General features: G+C 34.5%; 1 long non-coding RNA gene across 1 annotated transcript in view; it reads left to right on the top strand.

Annotated features, from left to right (window-relative positions):
• Positions 1-20,703, top strand: part of LOC141565947 (uncharacterized) — a 93,329-nt gene that overhangs the window by 24,612 nt on the left and 48,014 nt on the right. The window lies entirely within an intron of this gene.

The following is a 20,703-nucleotide window of genomic DNA, read 5'->3' as shown; positions in this document are numbered from 1 at the left end:
TGTATATTGTTTTATTTAATTAGGGTAACTTTATTTAATTAGGGAACTTGGTAGCACTAATGCTAGAATAAAGCATTAGATAGGATCAGGAAAACTTCAATTCAAATCCAGCCTGACACTTGCTGGCAAATCATTTAACCTCAGTTTGCCTCAGTTTCCTCGTCTATGGAAATGAAAATAATATGGAAATAATGCCTGCCTCACTGGGTAGTTGTTGTTGTGAGGATCAAATGAGACGATATTTGTACAGCGTGTGGCATATAATAGGTACCATTTAAATGCTTGTTACTTTTGCTTTCTCATCCTCCATTCCCTTCAGTTCAACAAAAATTTATTAAGTGCCTACTATATGGCAGACACAATGCTTAAACAAAGCCATTTCTTCTTTTCTAGGAACTTACAATCATTTTATATAATATGTACCATGAATACATGTTAAATACCACTATCAAAAGAAAAATTGCTTACTATGGTCACACTATTTAGAAATGATTTATGTAAATAGCAATGATATCCTTAGAAATTTGTCCCTTGAGCTTCCTATTTTTTTATATGTCAAATCTGGTGAATGCTACTCATAGTATTTCAATGAAGGAATGACTTTTAAATATAATCAGTTGGACATAGCCAAACTTAAAACATTAAAAGTAAATTTCTAAAAAAAAGAATGTTTTTAGGACAGATTCTGGAACCATATACAGTATAAACAATATATCAATGACCATTATGTCAAATCAATTGTTTTTCATTGAATCTATATTAAGTTGTTTGGCCAAACTGTCTGTAAATTTGTCCTGAAAATTAAAGGCTTTATACTTTTTTGCCGCATTAAGCTAAATATTGTCATGATTGATAATTCATGTGAATTAGGTCCATTAAGAAATAAGAAGTGTTTTGTTATACTGCTAAAATATGTGATCATGGAAATGATTGTGACAGCTTTATATGTCAAATATGATACATTGTAGCTATAGGAAGGGGAAGGAGAAAGGCTAAAATGAACCAGTGGCAACATTGACAATATTGATGAACAGGAGCTTTAAAAGAGTGTATTGAATAAACAGTTGGCCAATGAAACATTTCATGTGAAAATCTTTGGAGTTTGGCACACTAAGAACAATAGGTCTCTATGTAGTTAAATGTGTGTGTGTGTGTGTGTGTGTGTGTGTGTGTGTGTGTGTGTGTGTGTGTGTGTATACTTTGCTTCTGGCGCATATAATCTTGTTTAACTGTCTGGGCTACAGAAGATTGTTTTGTTTGGTCTTCAGGGTCTTCCCACAAAGAGACAAAAAAATAGGAGGTGCATGGAATACATGGAACTTGAATGGGCCTTAAATAAAAAGAGGAAGTTCATCAGACAGAGATGATGAAGAGGAGGGAGTTAGAGAAGTAGTCTCTACTGAAGACAAGAGAAATGGCAAAAGCAAAGATACCGAGTTAGCAGAAGGAAAAACAAGACAGAAGCCAGTGTATTGCCTAATTTGAATGGAAAGAATAGCATGCAAAGGGGAGTGAGAGTTTGAAGAGGCAAATTAAAATTAGTTGATAAGAGAATCTTGAATGTAAGAATCAAGAGTTTATATTTTACTTTATGTGCAACTATTGAAAATTTTGAGTTGAGGAGTAAAGAATCAGAGTAGTAATCTTAATAAATTCCTCAGGTATTATTGTGAAAGATGGATTGGAAAAGGTATAGACTGGAAACTGGAGGACACATTAAATGAAACTATTACAATAGTGTAGGTATGAAGAGATGGAAAATACATATCAGAATATTCATACCACAATTTTTTATAGTAATAAAAGGCTGGCAACAAATCATCTGGTGATAAAATAGCATGACAAACTGTGATATGTGAATCTAATGGAGTATTATTTTGTAAGGAATGAAAATTTTGAGGAATTCAGAGAAACATAAGAAAATTTCAATTCAACAAGCATTTATTATGCTTCTACCATGTGCCAAATACTATTTTAAGCACTAGATACATCAAGACAATATAAAATAATCCTGACCTCTGAAGAACTTTACTTCTATTGGGAGAAAATAGCATGTACATATGTAAGTAGACGTAAAACCTATATATAAAAAAGGGGCCCCTGTAGCCCTTGATAACTTATTTGTCTGGGCTATATCTGCTTCTGAAAAAAACAATTGCTTAATTATCTGCTTTGATACTTCACTTGACTCAAGCACAGATCTACTCAAAGTTCTCCTTTAGAGTTACTAATGTTAACTCTGATTGAGAGAATTGAGATAGTAGTTGCTCATTTGAATGTGAAAAGCTATAGAATACTGAGTAAAAGAAGAATGCAGGATGCATTTGGTTTGGGGGAAATATCCATGCTAAAACTATTCTATCCAACTGTAATTCATCTGGTCATAAACAGAAGATAAGAATTTGGTCATTAACCATAAGCTAAAATAAGATCATTTGAAGAGAACATACAATCCAGAAAATATAAGAGGGAAGAAAATAAAAGGATATATTTAAGAACTGTATTAAAGTGAAATTATAACTTGCTCTCCCTGTATCTTTCCTTACTTTTCTCTCTTAGCACTTTTATTTCCCTCTATCCCCCTTCTCTTTATAGATATACATATATAATATAATACAAGCACATTAAAACTTGAACTTTGCCATTTACTTAATAATAAGGTAAAACTATAATAATAAGCACAATATCATAGGTACTCATAATGAAGAAATAACAAATACATCCCAGTCCACACATAATCCATAATTAAGGAAGTATATATTTATATATACATATATAGATATACACACACATATCTCTCTTTCATCTCCCACACCAAGCAATCTACAGTTAAGAAAAGATATATTTATGTATATATATATGAAGATATATACATACCATACATATATACACACACATCCCATATACATACATGTCTTTCCTATCCCTGCTGATTCTTTCATTAAATTCTGCTCCATAACTTGGCTTACTATTGCTTAACCTTCCCCCACTCAAGAATCCCTCCATTGTCTTCTTCCTCGCCCTTTTCTTTCTCATCTATCCATCCCTTCCCCTTATTTCTTTATAGATTTTGGAGGGTGCTCTACTCTTCATGGTATATATGTAGTGTTGCCTATTGAACACATTCCCAATATGAGTAGGTTTTCAGAACTACAAGCCTTTCTCCTCTCTCTAATGTCTCTGTGTCAATTCTTCCTCTGTACCTCATTTGTAGAACATGACTACTATTTTACCTTAACTCTGCCAATCTTTCTTTCAAGTTTACCCTACTGTTGATGTAAACTTAAATATAAAGTACACATTTCCCATATAAAAAAGCATAAACAATTTGTGTTTAAGCAGTTTGTTCACGATGAGTTCCTTAAAATTGCTCTTTAATATTGGCTTTAATATTGGTTAATTTTTTTGTTAACTTTGGGTTTGGTTGATAGAAAGTCGTGAAAGTCTGCAAGTTCATTCAATGTCCATTTTTTTTTCTCATTGAAAATTATAAATAATTTTGCTGGATATGATAATTTTGGCCAAAGAACCTACTCCTTTTGCTTATCTGTAGATATGATATCCAAACCCTGCAGTCTTTTATTGTAGCTGATGATAAGTCTTATACAGTTTTAATTGTAGCTCCAATATATTTGAATTGTTATTTTTGTTTGTTTCTTGCAAAGTTGATCTAGGGTTTTAAAATTTGACAATAATATTCCTATGTGTTTTCTACAAAAGATTTCTTTGAGATAGTATTTGGTGGATTTTTAAATTTCTACTTTCCCCTCATGTTCTGTTAGGATTCTTACAAGATGCTAAGTCACTGGAATTGATAGAGACAATAATTATCTAGTTTAGCATGGTTCAGTATGATTCATCTGATCTTACAAGGAGATGTTATGGACCAGAACTTGAAAACAAGATTATAAGTGGAATTGATGAGATAATGATTCTCTAATTAACATGTACTTAGTACTTACTATAATTCCATAAGATTCACACCTATAAGAGAGCATATGTAAGGAGGAGCTCTCAGGGCCAAAGAGGAGAAGCCCGCTAGAAACTGTCAGAAGAGGAGACAGATTCATTCCACCTTTGTGCTGGCTGGAGACATTTGGAGGAAACTAGAGGCAGAAGCTGGCAGAGGCAAAGGACTAGTGGCAGGAGCTCTCAGAACCAAGGAGAGAGATAGGCCTGTAAGAAAACTAACTGGGCCCAAGGAAGGAGACAATACTTTGAAGAAGACAATAAAGGATTTGGACTTTAACTCCTGGCTGCAGTTGAGGTGATTTTTGAATCTGAACTGAATTATTGAACTGAAAAGAAACCTTCTGCCAGAGAATACAATATTTTAGAGAAGAATATTACAATGCTCTATCTCTCTAGGACAATTTTATTGTATTATTTCCTGCATTACTGTGTCAAGGTTCTCTTTTTGGTCATAATTTTCTGGCAGTATAATCTTATATTTTCTCTTCTTGGTTTGTTCTCCAGATATATTGTTTTTCTTATGAGATATTTCACATTCTATTCTGTTTTCCCTATTTTGTTATTTCTTGGTCCCTCATAGCTTCATTGGCTTTCTCTTGCTCGATTCTAATTTTTCAAAGATTATTTTCATCTTTGACACTGCATATCTCCTTTTCTAATTGGTTAACTTTTTTTTCATAATCTTGGTTCTTTTTTTTTTTTTTTGGATGGCTTTAATTTTTTTCTTTAGTTTGATTTTTTAATTTTTTTTTGAGTTCTATAAATTCTTTTTTTAGGGAGCCATTTTATGTTACTCTTTGGGTTAGAAGTTTTCTTTTGCTAAAGTGTCCTCCTCTGAAGATGAATCCTAATCTTCCCTGTTCCCATAATATATTTCAATGGTGGGTTTTTTTCTTTGCTGGTTCATTTTATTTTAAATAAGAGGAATTAGTGTAAGCCTCTCCAGTCATGGGGTGGGGGTGGGGATATTGCCTCAAGCTACTCTTCAGCTCTCTACACTGACCAGGAACCCCAAAACAAGAGCTCATTTTCCTGCAAATGCCCATAGCCAGCAGGGCACTTGTCCTGCTGCTTCTGTACTCACCAGGTGCTAGTTGCTTCTCACCCAGGGTTGCATCTTAGCAGCACAGCTGAGCTTAGTGGTCCCAATCAGCTAAGGTTCACTCCATCTTCCCAGACTCAGACCCCCATTTAACAAATAGTCTGGGAGGTAAACATGTCCCTGGTTCCTGTTGAAGCTATACCCACACCCAGCTAGCCCAAGGGATTCCCACTTGAGGTTTCTGAGGAGCTAGGCAAGACTTGTTTGCACCTCAGACAAATTAATCTTGGCCTAGGTCTTTTTTCAGATGTTGTGGAGTTGTAGCAGGAGGACCCCTGTTCTGCCCCAAGTCTTCTTGGTTTGTCACCAGTCTATGTTCACCTTCAAGTGAAAATTTGTTTTATTTGTGTGGGAAATAAGGAGAGCTTGAAATTTACCAATCTACTCTGCCATCTCACAATATCTTTATCTGAGATACAAGGGCAAAAAAAAGTTTAGTGGAAAAAGAAGCCATTTACTCTTAAGGCTTTGTGAAAGAATTGACTTTGGGTAGAATATGTGAGATCCTGATTCAACCTGTAATCATAGATTTTGTGGCACTTATCTGAACTCCCACTTCATCCAGACTAGAGATATATTGAGTGTGAAGAAGCCTTCTCCCTGGTTCCTCATACTTGTAACATTTTTGCCTCTGAAAAAAGAGTCTTTTCCAAACATTAGTTATTTCTATCCAATGTAAAACATCAACACTTATCTCAAATAAAAATTAAAAAAAATTAATACAAGTTACTGTGCAAGCTAGAAAAGATATATATATATATGTATATATATATATATATATATATATATATAGTAAATGTCCAAATATAATGCCATTATTCTATCTTTGTACAACCTTAAATTCATAAACTACTAAAAAGGATTCCTCCATGTAGTAGAAAGAAATAAAGTTAGACAAAGGTCAAAAAGACACCTGTTGTCACATAGCAAAGCCTGTTTTGAAGTAGAAAGAAATGTGTACTCTGAGGGCTCATTCTAACAACTTTGAATAACCACTTCAGTGACAATCATTTTCAAAAGCCAGGGAATCCTAGGTTCAAAAACACAGAAAACAACTATTGGTCTCTTTTTTCAGCTGTGGGGCAAAGTTTCATATAAACAATTCCATAAAATAACATTCTACAATTACTTTTATAATTTTTCAATGGAAAAATAACCATTCATTCATTCTACACATCACAACCCAAATCTACCCAAAAATCTCTCCTACTATAATCTAAATTTATTTCTTCTGCTCTTCTTTCACATATTATATTTGAAGTATTATTGAAATAGCCCTTACAAAACCTCTTGGATCTGGGGTAATTACATTCAACAAAATTCACTAAGTGCCTAAGAGCAAAACTTGCTAGCCACTGAGGAATATACAAAGATAAATAAATTCAATGGTCCCTACCTTCAACTGTTATGCCTCAGTTTCCCTGAATTATTCTGCCTCAGTTTCCCTGGTGGCAAACCCTGCTTCTTGGCCATTAGTACTAATATATTACTATATATACTATAATATATCAAACTAAAGAAAAAAATTAAGGCCACTCTGGCATTCCAAAGAGTTATAAAACTCCAGATGGCTTATCTCAAATGCTCAGGCATCTTCTGGCCCAGACTTCCTGACTCCTGCTTGATCACCTTCTTATCAGAATTTATGATCCTTCCTCTTTACCCCCAACCTGTCAAAATTAAAAAATTAGGGTTCTTCCTGGAATTTCCACTAACTCAATGCTCTGCCCCCCCTTTGCCTTTGTTTCCCTGATTTTTAGAGCCCTATAAAAGTCTCTGGAATTACTTGCTGGTTGTTGTTTGCTTTGAGACAAGAGTCCAGTCCAGCTGGCTGGCTATGGCTAATCAAAGCTCTCCACTAATAAAATATTAAAAACCTCTAATCTTTGTCTTGCCTCTGTTTCTCTGGCATTACACAACAAACTTAAAATCTAGTTATGATTCTTTCAGTAAAATCATTTGTGCTATCTTTTCTACATCATCTTCAGGTTTTCCATTGTGATGGAACAATAGCTAAGGAAAGAATCCTAATAAGTTCCTGAATATCAATGATTATGGAAACTTTTTTCCAGTGATTTTTTTTCCTACAAATATATTTCAGAGCCAAAACTAAGGTAGTGTGACTAGTTATTTGTTGCAGAAGAGCGAAATTTACAAGGTGCCGTGACAGCCTTTGCATTCCTTTAACAAGTATAATCAGATAAACAGCACCTTGCAAGAATGACAGATTAAAATGTAAAGCTAATATATAGCAAGTCTCTACTCCTGTTGAATCCACCCCAGAGGAGCTTATTTCAAGGCATACTATGGTTCTTTCCCATAGTAGCCTTTATAACAATATCCCCTTGGCATCTTTTCTCTCACGTGGGCACTTTTTTTTTAAACAAAGATCTGAGTCCTCTCTTCATTCCCATCTCAACTGAATTTGTCACAAAATTTAGGTTTGAAGGTGCTTTTTGTGCTGTTTGTCTCTAGGCCTGTTTTGTGGTACTTATCCCAGGTCCCAAAATTTTCATTTAGTGCATTGGTGAACACTTTTATTTTCAAAATACTTTGTACTTTTTGAAATATACATACATGCATATACATATACATACACATATGTATATGTATTGCTTTGCTTATCTATCAATGTATTATATCATGTGGACTCATATGATAATTAGGAAGAAAGAAAGAAAAAAAGAGACTGAAATGAAGGAAGGAAGGAAGAAAAATAGAGATAGATAGGTAGATGGATAGATGGATAGATAATGCAGTATTTTATTAGAGTTTACTACTCAGGGAACTTATTTTCTAATAGGGGAAGACCAAACATATAGAGCAGCTAGAGATAGGAGAGAATTGGAGGCAGAAGGGTGCACAAGTAAAGGCAAGGTTCCTGGTGAGGAGATAGAACAGTCCGGAGAAAGAGTTGAAGTGGGAATGAAGTAAGCATAGATTAGTGTCCTCATGAAATAATGTTCCCCAATAGTATCTCAAAAGTCAGGCAGTCAGGCCCCAGGGCACAGAGGCATCTCCAAGCAAGTAACGGCTGTTGATGAGAAGGTGAAGCAGTACAAGACAGAAAACTGAAATTAATTTGTAGAGTTATTATGGAAAGATGAAGTGATTGATACATTTTCTCTGAATTTCCTATCCTGAATGAAGAATGCACAAATGGACCAGTTATCTCATTGATTTGGAAGTTTAGCAGAACTGTACAATAAACTGTTTGACATATGTTTCATGCCTCTAATCCCTCAACTCTTCACGAAAGGGAACATTAAGTTTTGGTTTTGTTTCCTTTTTCTGTATATGCTGTTGTATTCATTATGCATGCTGTTTCCTAGTTCTGCTTAATTCATTTTATATATCAGTTTATATATTTTTCATACATCTCTAAAATTTTTATATTTATTCATGATTCTATAATATTCAGTAATGTTCCATTATATTAATATATCATAACTTGTTTAGCCATTCCCAAATTGTTGAACTTCTATTTTTGAGCCTCCTCCAAATTCCTTATTTTGACAGAAAGTATCTCTGTAAATAAGGACCCTTATTTCTGTATTTGACCTTTCTTATATACCTAATTGTGAGATGTTTGGGTCAAAAGTACAGCAATTTTAGGATAGGTTTTTTTTTTGTTGTTTTAAGCATAATGACAAATTGTCTTCTAGAATTGTTGAATTCTTCTAAAAGTGTATTAATTTGTCTTTCTTTTCATAACCACTCTAATATTGTTTTATTTTCATCCTTGACAATTTCATGTCTTTTAATACAAGAAAGTTCCCATCTTTTATGTCTGATTTGTAGTCACTTTCTTGTTTCCCAGGGGTTCTAGAGCACTGATTGGTAGGGGAAGCAAGGTATTATCTGCTAACCTCTGATTTCAGATCTGCATTTTGAGATCTTTGATCATCATAATTGGTTGAAGCATGAAATAAAGAGAGATTCTGACTCATTCTATGGTTGACTTTACAGATTTATAGGGCTTATTCTCAGAGAGACATGGATGGGCCTGCTCTGGTAGTCTTAGCTGGACTCTGAGAAGCTTTCTCAGAGCCCAGAGGCTCATTCCATTGCATAGATGGCTATTTTTACCTTTGCTCATAAAGGGCTTCATGGCAAAACAAAGAACAAAGGTGCCATTAAATTTGTTCATGATCTGAATTTCTGACTTAACTTGTCAGTCTGTGAACTTTAAAGTATCTATAGGGATAATAAACAAGTTTAATATTCATTCAGGTCCTTTTGTTTAATATCTTTTTATTAGGAGTGGCTTGAATCTATTGAAATGATCTAGCAGGCTCTTACAAACATTAAATGCATCTTGCCATGGTAGATGGAATGCTAGACTTGGAATGGAGAAAACTTAAGTTCAAGTTCCAATTACTTGACTGAATTTGGGCAAATCTTCTCTGCACTCAGCTTCTCTCTTCTTACTTTCTATGGACTGGCTCCTCGTCTGTAAAATGGCAGAGAGAATGGTCAGTCTCAATAATCTTTAAGCTCTAAAACTTCATTTTCAATGACAGAATAGAGATGACATGATCTAATGAATGTAGACCAGACTTTAAAATCAGGAAGTCCTGTGGTTCAATCCTTACCTCTGGTATATAATAGCTATGTGATTTAGAGCCACTCTCTCAGTATCCTCAGGTACCTCTCCAAAACTGGAAGTTTTAGAATAAGTGCTGATCCATACTGATAGAAGGATTTTGCCTCCACCTGTATCAGAATAACAGTCCCAGTGCAAAACTTCAAGATAAATTCTTGTATTTATCATTGTTGGTGGAGTTGTGAAAGAATCCAGCCATTCTGGAGAGCAATTTGGAACTATGCCCAAAAAGTTATCAAACTGTGCATACCCTTTGATCCAGCATTGCTGCTATTGGGCTTAATATCCCAAAGAAATACTGAGGAAGGGAAAGGGACCTGTATGTGCCAAAATGTTTGTGGCAGCTCTTTTTGTAGTGGCTAGAAACTGGAAAATGAATGGATGTCCATCAATTGGAGAATGGTTGGGTAAATTATGGTATATGAAGGTTATGGAATATTATTACTCTGTAAGAAATGACCAGCAGGAGGAATACAGAGAGGCTTGGAGAGACTCACATCAATTGATGCTGAGTGAAATGAATAGAACCAGAAGATTGCTGTACATTTCAATGTTGTATGAAGATATATTCTGATGGAAGTGGATATCTTAAACATAAAGATGATCCAACTCACTTCCAGTTGATCAATGATGGACAGAAACAGAACTACACCCAGAGAAGGAACACTGGGAAGTGAATGTAAATTGTTAGCACTACTTTCTATCTACCCAGGTTACTTATACCTTCGGAATCTAATACTTAATGTGCAACAAGAAAATTGTATTTACACACATATATTGTATCTAGGTTATATTGTAACATATGTAAAATATATGGGATTGCCTGTCATCAAGGGGAGGGAGTAGAGGGAGGGAGGGGATAATTTGGAAAAATGAATACAAGGGATAATATTATTTAAAAAATTACTCATGCATATATACTGTGAAAAAATTATAAATAAATAAATTTTTTTTAAAAATAAAAAAATTCTTGTATTTATGAAAAAAAAACATTGTGTTCCTCTGGATGTCTTGTAAACATGACTAATCAAAATATCTTAGAATACTAAGGCTGCTTGAAAGCAAGGGCTCACTTTGTAAGGATGCTGAATATAAAAGTGAACTCATAATGCCTGCAAAATCAGAGAGTAAAAGAAAGGAAACAACTTAATGTCTTAATCCAAGGATCATCAATTTTTTTTTAAGATGTGAAATTTCCCTGAAAAAAGGTCACTGAGGAAGATGTTAAAGAGAGAAAACAACATGATTCAGGGGAAAGGATATCTGGTTTTTGGAATAAGAGGATAGCTGTTCAAATTCCAGCTATGTCACATGTAACTTGCTAGTTAGCTAGCATTTTTTTTTAGAAATGTATTCAATTAAAACTTAAACACAAAATACAAAAAGAAAGAAAGAAAGAATGAAAAAGACAGAAAAAGGGGGGAAACCATTGTCATGTAACCAGCAGAACATCAAGAAGGATTCAAAATACATAACAATAAATTTCCATTTGAAGAAAACATATATAATAGAAGACATGATAAGATGTTCATCTTTTCTTTGTTTCCTTATAAATTATTCTTTTGTTCTCTGTTGTGCACTTTTTCCTTTATTCCTTTTTTCCCCTTTCATCCACCTCACCTCACCCGAGCAGGCTATAGTTAAGCACATATATATCATGTATACATACAAACACATACACACACACACACACACACACACACACACACACACACACACACACATATATATATGTATGTATGATGTGTTATTTCCTGATGTGAATAGGTTTTCAGAATACCAGTCCTCCTTCCCTATCTAATTCTGTGTTAGTTGTTTCTCTGCACCTCATTCATATTGCAAAATTACTATTTTTGCCTTTTTCTAGATGGTTTTGCTTTTTAGGGACTGAACATAGCTCTGTCCCAATCTTTCTTTTGTACTACCAATTACTAATGTCAGTCTTAGACATATGGTTTACATTTTCACATATAAAATGTAGTTTGTCTTTATCAAGTACCTTGAAATTAGTTTTTGATGTTGGCTTTTGTATGTTAAATTTTCTATTGAGTTCAAATTTGCTTGAGACAAAATCCTGAAAATCTGAGAGTTCATTGAATTATTTTTTTGTTTAATATTAAACTAAATTTTGCTGGATATTAATATTTCAGCTATAGGCCTAATTATTTTGATTGCCAACATATTTCTATGGTTTTTTTAGGGTAGTTGCTGATAAATCCTATATAATTCTAATTGTAACCCCAGCATAATTAGTTTTTTGGTAGTTTTTTGTTTCTTTCTTATAAATTTTTCTCTTTTACCTGAGAGTTTTGAAATATAGCAATAATGTTTCTGTATTTTCCTTGTAGGATCTCTTTGAAGTGGTGATCAGTAGACTTTTTCTTTTTTTTTTTTTCTCTTTTGTTCTATCACTTCAGCACAATTTTCTTTGATTGTTTTTAATATTATTAAGTCAAGGATTTTTTGGTGTGTGTGTTTGTTTTTGGTGTAAACTAGCATTTCTTAAGAGTCTCCTGTGTGCTAGGCCTGGAGTCAGGAAAATTCATCTTCTTAAGTTCAAAGCTGGCTTCAGACATTTAGCTGTCCTGAGCAAGTCATTTAACCCTGCTTGCCTCAGTTTCCTCATCTGTAAAATGAGCTGGAGAAGGAAAAGGCAAACCACTCTAGTATCTTTGCTAAGAAAATCCAAAAGAAGTCACAAAAAGTTGAACAGGAATGAAAAAAAAAGACAGTACAACAGTGTGCTAGACACTATGCAAAGCTCTTGGGATACAAAGACTAGGGGGGAAAATAATTCTGACTTTCAAGAAGCTCATAATCCAATGGAGGAAATGATAGTCAGTTATTCTAGATCTATATATTTTGCACAAACAAGATGTCTATAGAATAAATTGGAGATATCTTTGAGGGAAATAACTAAAATTAAGGAAGACTGGGAAAGGCTTTTTCCAGACTGAAACTTGAAGGAAATTAGGAAATTAGGAAGCCTAGAAGAGGATGAAGAAATTTCAAGCAAGAGATCCAGCCAATAAAAATGCATGATGTGAGTCAAGAGTTAATATCATTTAGGGTAAGCCATTGTCTCAAGCTAAAAAGGGATCTGAGAGATCATCTTGTTGAACTTTCTTATTTTACAGATGAGGAAACAGGGACCTTAAAGGGTTAAGAGATTGGGCCAAATTCACACAGGTAGGAAACATCAGAGGCAGGGTTTGTATCTAGGTCCTTTGACTCTGGAGTCAAGTTTCCAAGGAAACCGTATTCCTGTGGTTGAGACTAGGAAAAAATCTAACCAAAGAAACAAAAAGATCCTACACTACAGACACAAATAAATTGGCTGTAATTCTTAGACCTAACCAACTGACACTGAGTACTATAAATTAGTTTGGGTAAAGGTTTTTTCTGTAATCAAAGGAATAAAACCTTCACACTTTCTTTGACTTGTACTCAATTGTTAAGCATGCAATAAGAGATGACCAGCTAAAATGCATAAGAATTTTCAGGTCCATCTTCTACTAATAAAAAAGGAATCAGAAAAGTATCTCCTTAGGGAGAAACAGAAAGTTATTTGACTTAGAAAACATGAAATCACTTTGACTTGGGCCTTGACAAACATTCTTTTGTGGCCTGTCTCTAAGAAGTACTGGTTTGGGATCATTGCACCATATGTTCAGTAGATACTCTTTGGTAGGATGAAAGAACTTCTCAAGTAGAGATTGTTTTCATTTATTCAGATCTATCAACTGAAATTTATTAAGTACCTACTCGGTGCCACGTGTTATGCTAGCTCATCACTATCTGTATCTCCAGTGTTTACCACAGTGCTAAGACAACATAGTACACCTTAATAGATGCTCTATCTGTTTATTCATTAGGCATGCAGATACAAAGAATGAAATAATCTCTACTCATTCTAAGGAAAAACACAAATGTGGGGTGTGTATGTGTGTGTGTGTGTGTGTGTGTGTGTGTGTGTGTGTGTGTGTACAGCATAAAAGTAAAATGAATAAATACAAGTAATGAATGCAAAGATAGCATATGCTCATTACTTTAAATCTCATCTCCATGCTTCTAACTCAAGCTTTGATTGACAGTACTTCCCTCAGCCTCTTCTTCCTTCTGAATAGGAGGCTGAAGGCAGAGTACCAAATTCCTTCCAATTTCTTCCTTTACAGGGCACAAAAGATGGACTTTCAGCTCATTACACCTTGCATCTGATACTCTGTCTAGTTTCAACTCCATCAAGATGCTCCCTAATATTCCCTTACCAGCCCTTTTCTGTTTCTTTTTGTATATTGTCTCCTTCTTTAAACTGAACTCCTTGAAAGCAGAGTCTGACTTTTTATTAATTGTATTCCTAGTTCTTAGTACATGGCCTGGCACATGGTTGATGCTTAACTGTGTAGTGGATTGAATTATATTCATTTCACTGAATGTTCCTGAAACATAGTAAGAATTTAATAAATGCTGTTGGTTGGTTGATTAACATACCATTTAAAATAATAAACAAGATTATAAATAGAATAGTATTACAGATCTGGTGACTATGACAAAAATTTTGTGTCCCTATTACCTCTATAGGAAAACAAAAGATTAAGCAAACATAGCTATTCTTAAGAAAAAATATTAGATAGCACTCATAAACTAGTAGTACAAGGAACCTCAATTTTAATAATGAGATTCTCCAAGAATATCATTTCAAGGGATTTGTGGTCAAAATAAATATTTTTTAATCTTCTTCCATAGATTTAGATGGAAGGCCCTTTTGAGACTATCTAAAGTTCAACCTCTCATTTTACAGATGATGAAATTGAGTGGTTAAATATTCACTGAAGAATCACATAGCTAGTAAGAACCTGAACCTGGTGTCGAATTCAGGTCTTGCTGCTTCCAAGCCCCATGCTCTATCCAATGTACCATTCATCAAATGTGACCTGAAGAAAAAATAAAGCATCACTTTATAGCATGCCAAGTAATATTTAAATGCAAAGATCATTAATTATTTTTTTATATGAGAATATATTTACAAGCAATGCCTTTAAAAAAAAAAAAAAAACACGTCTCCTGTTCTGTTCCATAAAAGTTTGATTTATGGGTATACTTCAAGCTTTAAAGGCAATTTTATGGAACATTTTTTTTTCCCCTGAGGCTGGGATTATGTAACTTCTCCAGGTTCTCCAGGGTCACACAGCTAGGAAGTGTTAAGTGTCTGAGATCAAATTTGAACTCAGGTCCTCCTGAATTCAAGGCTAGTGCTCTATCCACTGCGCCACCTAGCTGCCCCTTTATGGAACATAATTAACTCAAAATATGTTTGTTTGTTTTTTTAAATAGGTAACTTCCAGTTCTATATGCTATCGTGTTCTAGACCTGAAGCCTACTCCTAAAAAAAAAAAAAAAAAAAAAAAAAAAAAAAAGTTGTGGTTTTTTGTCTGAAGTTTATTTTATTTACTATTCTCCATATCCTATATGGCAAAGGTATAAAACTGAACACAAGATAGTAGTCTGCTGGGCAATGAGGGGGAACCTAGTCATGGAAGTAGATGTTATCACAACAAAGTCAATGATTGGTTGTCTCTAAGCTAGCAGAACTCCTTTATCAGACAAACCACCTCCCCCTCTGTGGTTAGTGTACAGCTAAAGGCCATGGTATTCTCTATCACATGATCTCACTGAGTGTTAGAGTATAAGCAACAAGCAGGTGCTAACAGTCCCTAGAAACCATAGGTTCTGAGAGTAACTTCAATGGGGTCAAAAGCCCCCCTCCTACTTCACCCCCAGTTGCCGTCATATACTGATATGTTTTTAAAGTAGTAAGAAACCTACTTTTCTGGAAGGATTTACAACACCCTTGATGAATATTTTCCCAAAGGCAAGCAGACTGATTCCCAAGCAAGATGGCATGGTGTGCCATCAGAAAAACATTTCACTAACCCAGCTCTTTTTGGAAGGTGATTGAACTACCTGGGGAGATGGGACCTATTTTTCACATAGGAAGATATCATTTATCTCACACAAGCTTATGTTTTACTCTGAAGACATTATTACCCTCATTATAGCTTACCCTAGAATTGAGCATGAAACAAACATATGTCATTTCAATCAGTGAGCATTATATATGAGAAAATTTGTTAGATCTTTGGGATACAAAAGACCCAAAAAACTTCCTCATCTCAAAGAATTCATATTCTATTGGAAGAACACCATTCTTTGGGAGCTTCTGGGTGATAGAGTGGTTAGAGAACTGGTGTTGGGGTCAGGAGGACCCGAGTTCAAATATGGCACCAGCTGTATGACTTTGGATAAATCACTGAACTCTATTTTCTCAGTTTCTCATCTGTAAAATGAGTTAGAGAAAGAAATGTCAAACAACTCCAGTATTTTTGCTAAGACAATCCCAAATGGGGTTATAAAGAGTCATACATCACTGAAACAAGTGAACAACAAAACCTTTCATTTTTTGGTACTATATAGAAGAATCCCTCATGATTTATCCTCCTCTGTATCTGATTTCATTAATCCAACTTCCAGCATAGACACTCCTTCTATCTATACAGATCTTCAAATGTTTGAGAATTTATAGACTTAAAGAGCTGTCTAAATACTGAGTCAGAAAAATTTATCAGTCATATAGTCAATATGTGGAAGAGGTTGCCTTGAACCCAGGTAGCTATTGGTTGCCTTCCTAAAATAAAGTCACATGAAGATACATCTCTACTGAAAATGCTGTTTTAGTAAAGAATAATACTGGGAAATGTGGCCTAATGAAAACTTCAGTGGAAAATTTGCAAGAACATTGTCTTTGTTACTCAGAGCTGAGCATTTCAAGGATAATAGCATGGAAGAGCTCTCCAGATGAAGGGAGTTCAAAGGAAGCCTTAAGCTTTAGCCATCCATTTAATTTGGAATAGCAACAAGATGCAGAATCACATGTGTATAAACACTATATTAGAATGAAGCAAGTTAATGTATGAATGAAGTTGGGGGTTCAGTGGGTAGAGCAGTGAGACTGAGTAAAGAAGACCTGATTTCAAATCTGACCTCAGACACTAATTGTGCAACCAAAGGCCATCCACAAGGTAAGGAAAAGTATTTCAGTACCTTTGCCAAGAAAACTCCATGGACTGGATTGGTGTGCTATGATTCTCAGGATCACAAGTTGGACATGACTGAATGACAGGACAACAACAACAAAAATTAGAAGGACATTTATCAGACTTGACACTTTGCTGATAAACTATTTATGTCAGTCTAATCCTAAACCCTGTCTCTTCCTAGACTACTTGGATTTTGTTGTAACTTATATTTGCTTTTATTCCGTTCGGCATTTAAAACCACTGTCCCTTTGGCTCTACAGTCCTTATTCCTAGTTCTGACTTTGGTTCATCTGCATAATGATCTGTCCAGCCCCCATTCTACCCCTTCCAAAACTTCCCTTATCTTCCTACCCACTCTCCACTCTTTATTCCCATCCTGCTTGCCAGTATGGTAAAGATATTAATAAATCAATATCATAGAAACTACTCAACTTAAAGATGCCAAAATGGTTTCCTAGGTAATACCCAGAAATATACTCAGATGAAACAGTATAGATTTGTACAATGGAACTCTGTAAAAGGTGACATGAACACATAACATTTAAAATTGAATCTAAATGCATTCAGAGTCTTAGTTTCAAAATTTAAGCTAGGTGATAAATGATCCTTCAAATGAGACAGATTAGATTAGAGTCTATATAACACTAATAAAAAATAACATTTATATGATCCTCTAAGATTTGGAAGGTAAAACAATGATGGGAAACCCTAGGACAATAGGAACAAAATTTTGATTTGTCATTTTTCTGAGGTCATCAAATACATCAGGTTTGTCTAAATAGAGAAATGGTTAGAGAAATCTGGCTTTGGAGTTTTAAAATTATTTTACAGGTATATTTTATATTTCCTCTATTCTACATCAAATGTTATTCTGGATATTTGCATGAAAACAGGATTTGGGGCTGGTTTTCCCCTTTGAGGCACCTGCCAACCACTTTCTCAGAAGTAATAACTTTGTACCAAATTTCAGCTGGTATTGGTGGAGAGAAAGTAAGGACATTCAAACCAGAACAATAACATAGGTTGAGCACCAAAAAAAAAATCATAGAATAAAAAGTAAAAAGGTATATTCTTCTAATCTGAAAAATACAATAATAGGTCTTGGAACCAAATCTTCTTTCTTTTATACATGCTGTCAAGAGCATGTAGACCTAGTTATAAAGAAATATGCATGAATTAGCCACTGGAATAAATAAAAGTTTCAAATGTCTTGCCAATATGGTAAGTATTTTAAAGTTACCTTATGCCACTAGTATAAAACTGAAGCAGTTAAACAAAGCACAGGTAATTTTACATCTCTTCAAGGGCAAAGTGGAAAATTTTACCTTCAGAAGCCCACCCACAATGGAAATTATCACTAACAGATCCTGGTCTTGGTACACTATATACCTCACCTTGTAAAAGTCTCCTTGTATGGAAGAGCCCCTTTCCAATTCATCCTGTAAATTATTACTGCTCTCCCTAAAATACTACTTTATACAACCCTTCAAAACATGAAATACATCTAAGGGAACTACAATCTAGTTTTTTCACTGAATTCTAAATATCAGAAAGCCTTTTTATCTGACTTGAAGATGAAACTTTTTCCCATATGTATTGTATCCCTTTCCTCCCTTCCTTCTTCCCTTCTTCCCTCTCTCCCTCCCTCCCTCCCTCCCTCCCTTCCTTCCTTCCTTCCTTCCATGTTTCACAATTGCTCACTTAATTAGCTGTCCATTGTGCCAATGGAACAGAGGTTTTAAATTTTTTTTTCATCATGTACACATGACTGTCTGGTGAAATATGGCTCTTTCCTAGAAAAAACATTTTAAATACATAAAATAAAATGCATAGGATTACAAAGTAAAACAATTATATTGAAAAAGAATGATCAAAGTATTAAAATTTTCTGATATTATTCATAGACCCTCTGAAATTTTTCCATGGAATCCATAAATTCCAGATCAAAACTTCTCTTAAAGAATAAAATCTAGTTATCTTAAACTCTACATGACCAAAGCCAAATCCATTATTTCCACCTCTAAACCCCCCCTACCCTCCTCCTTTCGTATTACTATGGAGAGCAACACTATCCTTCAATTCCTCAGGTTTAAAACTAGGAGTCATTTGGAACTCCTTATTCTCTGTTACCTGTCCACCCTCCCCCCATCTAAAGGTGTGGCAAGGTGTCTCAATTTCACCTTTGCAATATCTTGAGTACTCCCTCTTTCTTCTGACACTACAACTACTTTTGGGGCAAGTCCTGATGTCCTCATAATTGGACTATTGCAACAATCTGCTCTTCAGTCTACCTGCCACAAATATTTCCAGAAATCTTTCCACACTCCAATCTCTCCTCCATTCAGATGCCAAAGTGATTTTTCTAAAGGCCAATGATGTCACACATTTCCCTCTCCAACCCCTCACTCACTCCCACTCAAAAAACTCCAATGGTTCTCAATCATCTTTAGGATTAAATATAAAATCTTCCATTTATCATTCAAAGCCTTTTAAAACCCAGTCCCCTTCTACCTTTCCAATCTTCATACTCTTCTCTGTACTTTTTATTCAAGGCACTGGCCTCTTAGCTATTCCATGAACAAGATATTCCATCTCTGAGCTCTGGGCCTTTCCTTTGACTGTCCTCCATATCTGAAAAGCTCCATCTACTGCTTCCTTTAAGATCCAACTAAAACTTGGTCCTCTACAGTGATTCTTAAAGTGTGATTCAGAGAATCCTGGGAGAGTCTGAAAATCTTTCAGAGGGTATACAAATTCAAAATTAATCTTTATTTGTAATATGGCAAATATTTATAAATATAACCCACATAAACAAAAACTCATTGTACAGATCCTTAATAACTTTAATAGTATAAATATACTGAGAACAAAAGTTTGAGAACTACTGAACTACAGGAAATGCTTCCCAATCCATTTTAATTCTAGCCTCCTTTCTCTTATTTTTAATATTTCTTGAATGTAGCTTGTTTGTACATATTTCTTTGCTTGTTGTGTTCCCTCTTCCCTCCCAGATCCATTTGAGACACTCTCCTTAAAATCAGGAATTATCTTTTGTCTTTTTCTGTATCCGCATTTAGCACAGTATGTATGTATGTATGTATGTATTATGTGTGTGTATGTACACACATATATGAGGTGCTTAATAAATATTTATTAACTGACTAAACTGCCTGAATTTTAAGGATCTTCAGAAACTTAGCCTTATTTATCTCTACAGTTTTATCTTCTTCTACTACTAACTATTGCTTTTCTTCTCCCAGAAAAGCAAGATGTGCTTCTGTGACTTTGTTACATTACTATCTCTGTTTAAAATACCCCTTCTTCTCTGCTTTTATAAAGTCCCATCTTCAAGACCCAATTTTAAGACCCCGGTAGCTTCCACTTTTTTTTCCTTTTTTTTCTTGTATGTTTCTTTCTTTTTCTTTTCTCTCTTTATGTTGAGTTCATTATGACCTCCTATGCTTATTAGCTATGTGATTGTAGGATTGTATATCACTTAACCTTGCTGTCTGCCTCAGTTTCCTCATCTGTAAAATGGAGATTATAATAGTACTTATCTCCCAGGGTTGTTATGAGGATTAAATGAGATAATATTTATAAAGTGCTTTGAAACACAAAAGCTCTATAAAATGCATGCTGTTATTATTTTGAAATCTATTTTTATACAACTATTTATCTTCCTCTCATCCCATTGCCTATTTTTTATTTTAAAAAATCTTATAAGGGACATATATACTTCAGCAAGATAAATTTTCACATTGGCAATTTACAAAAATGAATGTCTTATTCTTCATTTTAAATCCATCACTACTCTCTTGGGAGGTAGGGGATATATTTCATCTTTAATTCTCTGGGCTTCTGGGCTACCATTGCCTAAAGTGTTCCAAAGTTGTTTTTCTCTAAAATGCCATAAAAATTACTCTAGT

The sequence above is a fragment of the Sminthopsis crassicaudata genome, chromosome 4 (genome assembly GCF_048593235.1).
Source record: "Sminthopsis crassicaudata isolate SCR6 chromosome 4, ASM4859323v1, whole genome shotgun sequence".
Taxonomy (NCBI): domain Eukaryota; kingdom Metazoa; phylum Chordata; class Mammalia; order Dasyuromorphia; family Dasyuridae; genus Sminthopsis; species Sminthopsis crassicaudata.
The sequence above is the reverse complement of the archived record's forward strand: the minus strand, read 5'-3'. Positions and strand labels throughout refer to the sequence as shown.